The following is a 3,356-nucleotide window of genomic DNA, read 5'->3' on the forward strand; positions in this document are numbered from 1 at the left end:
TTTTTTTCTTGGATTTTCAGGTACATGCCCAGCAGTACTAGAAGCAACAAAGAAACTCAACTACTATTCTCACCAGATCCTGCAAGCTTGGAGCGTTCAATCCGCAAAGAAGCAAGCTCCTCATCGATCGATAACACCACTTGTTTATCGATCGATTTATGTCAACCACCGTCGAACCAGACACTAGTCCCGTCGACCGATACTCGCTCACCACTATCGACCGAAGACACTCATCTTCCGTCGACCGACATCTTCCATCCGACATCGATCGATACTTCAATCCGAACATCGATCGATATTGAGCCGCAAGACATGGTTGCTACTTTGATACTTGGACGAGATGACAGAAGAAACCTGCATGACCAGGAGGGTCATCTGCGTAATGCAGCAGGTCAGAGGATAGATGCTCAGGGGGCTGCAATCCTTGAGTCCGATACTGACGCTACAGGAGCCACTCTACCTGTAGATGAGGCTACTCGAACCAGAACGTTGGCTGGCTACAACCGTCCAGATTAGTTCTACACCAACCGATCAGCCATTCGTCCTCCCATTATTCAGAGGGATTTCGATTTGAAGCCACATTACTACACACTCGTGGGACAGACACCCTACTATGGGTTATCTCACGAGCATCCTGTGGACCATCTGGAGAGGTTCGAGGATCTTATATCTGCTATTAAAGTCGAGGGAGTCTCTGAAGACTACCTCCAATGCAAGCTCTTCAAGTACTCACTTGCGAGAGATGCTTCGCATTGGCTTAAGCAGTTACCACCAGGATCTCTGACATCCTGGGGGGCCATCAAGAATGCATTCTTATGCAATTTCTTCGATGAAGCGCGTGCTGAAGACTTGAGGAGCAAGATTGCTATATTCACTCAGGAGCCTGCAGAATCATTCAAAAGCTCCTGGATTAGATTCAAGTCGTATTAGAGAGACTGTCCACACCATGGATTCAATGAAGTACATCTGCTCAGTACTCTCTACAGAGGCATCGCAGTGTAGTACCAGGTGGCTCTTGATGCTTCCAGCAATGGGAACTTCAATACTAGGAATCCAGAGGAGACAGTGAAGGTTATTAAGAACCTAGCATCTAGCAGCAGCACCAAGAACACTGACTTTGAGAGGAAGAAATCTGCCACCATCCTTGGGAATGATCAGATGGATGAGGTGAAGGCAAAGCTGGACAGTGTTCACAAGCTTCTCAGGAAGCTGATCTGCTTGGTTGAAGAAGCAGAGGCTGTAGGCACAGAGGGTAGAGCAGAGGAAGCAGATGTGAACTTCATCAGTGGAACTGGATTCCAAGGTTCGGGGAACCATGGAGAAAACAGAAACTCCTATGGAAATAGGGGTAACTTCAACCATAGTTCACATCACCAGAAACCCCACAACAACAATTACAACAACAACTACAGCAACAACATGGGTTATGGATGCTCCTAGTACCAGAAGTCACCACCGCCAACTCAAGAGAGCAAGATTGAGGAGATGCTTGATAGAGTCCTAGAGGGACATCAACGCATGACGGTGGACTTCAATGGGAAGATTTATTCTGTCTACACCAATCTGAACACAAAGTTTGAAACTTTGAGCACTCATGTGAAGAAGCTAGAGATGCAGGTTGTTCAGACAGGAGAAGATGTTAAGAGACAGGGAGCCTTAACAAAAGGGGTAGAAGATGATGTAATGAGACACCACGTGAATGCCATCATTGGGGATGATTTCTGGCAAGTGGTGAAGGAAGAGAATCTGCAAGAAGGAGATTTTGAAGTAGAATTTCGAAGTAGAAAGTCTGATGAGTTTCGGCGGATCACATTGGTGTCGATCGACGCCAAGCCACGAACATCGATTGACAAAGGTCATCAAAAATCGATCGACGTCCTCTCCTGGACATCGCTCAACAACACCTATGGAATCAACCGCATCTTGCAAAGCCGTGAGGATCATGACTCACGAGGAGTTCGCAGCAAAACACCCACATCCGCCCAGCCCTGTCTACGTAAACATCGATCGACATTCTGACCCCACCATCGATCGACAATAGGAGACCGTCATTGATAGACAACCTCAAGCGCCTATCGATCGACGAGCACCTATTACGTACCGAGTGTAGATGCCAAAGATAGATGTTGCACGTCTTAATGCACTCAGGCCCAAACCCAATCCTTCAGAAAACATACCGGAGATCGTCAGGACACCTTCAGATGATGGAATGGATCCTATGGAAGTTGATAGGGTTCCTAAGGAAAAGAAAGGAAAAAGTGGCGAAACATCTGAAGAGGGGGGCTAATAAAAAGGAAAAGGAAAGTTTCCGGAAAAGAGTCTTCAAGATTCCTCTAGATAAGCCATTCGATGAAGCTTATTATACCCATAGATTGTGGATGTTCTTCAGAGAAACTAGAGAGACAGAACAAGACATTAGGAGAATGTTCTGTGAAGTTAGAGAAAAGATGAGGATTAGGATTACATTGAAGAAGAAGAGTGATCCTGAGCAATTTGCAATACCTTGCACGGTGAAGGGTATTGAATTCCCACATGCCTTGTGCGACACAGGAGCATCAGTCAGCATCCTACCTAGGGTTATCGCAGACCATCTGGGTCTGCCAGTGGAGCCTTCACAGGAATTATTCACTTTTGTGGATTGTTCCCAGAGGTACCCAGGAGGAATTGTGAGAGACCTAGAGGTGCAGATTGGTAATGCCCTAGTTTCAGTAGATTTCCACGTCCTGGACATCAAGCTGAACTGGAACTCTTCTCTATTACTTTGGGGAGCCTTCTTGTCAACAGTGGGAGCAGTGTGCAACTTGCAAACCAACCAGTTGTGTCTAACACTCATCGATACTAATGCCTACTACGACCCCATCCCAGTCAAGAAGCCACAAACAACCTCCAGAAGAATCAATGATCCAAGAATCATTGCAGCTTTCCACTGTGGAGCCGAGTACGAGACAGAATACTCAGCGTCGATCGAAACTCACACTGCAACATCGATCGACCGTGCCCATCAGAAATCGACCGACACCCCAAAGGAAGAATCGGTCGACAGTAGTCAAGGAGAATGGGAAAACGACTACTATATTCCCACTATGGCAACAAACACCATGCATACAGAGGAGTATGATGAAGATTATGAGGAAGAACGCGCTATAGAGCAAAGAGCGACTCTTGACAAGGAAAATAGACTTCTCCATCATTCCTCTTGGAAAAAGAAGTCGCCATCGATCGACAAATACAGTTCAACATCGATCGACACTCAACCTCACCAACCAAACCACGTTCGAGCATCGACCGACAACACCTACTTTTCATCGATCGACACTAACGTCGACGCTACCAGAGACGGAGATTACTCAATTGGC

Source organism: Brassica oleracea, chromosome C4 (assembly GCF_000695525.1).
Source record: "Brassica oleracea var. oleracea cultivar TO1000 chromosome C4, BOL, whole genome shotgun sequence".
In the NCBI taxonomy this organism is placed as follows: Eukaryota; Viridiplantae; Streptophyta; class Magnoliopsida; order Brassicales; family Brassicaceae; genus Brassica; species Brassica oleracea.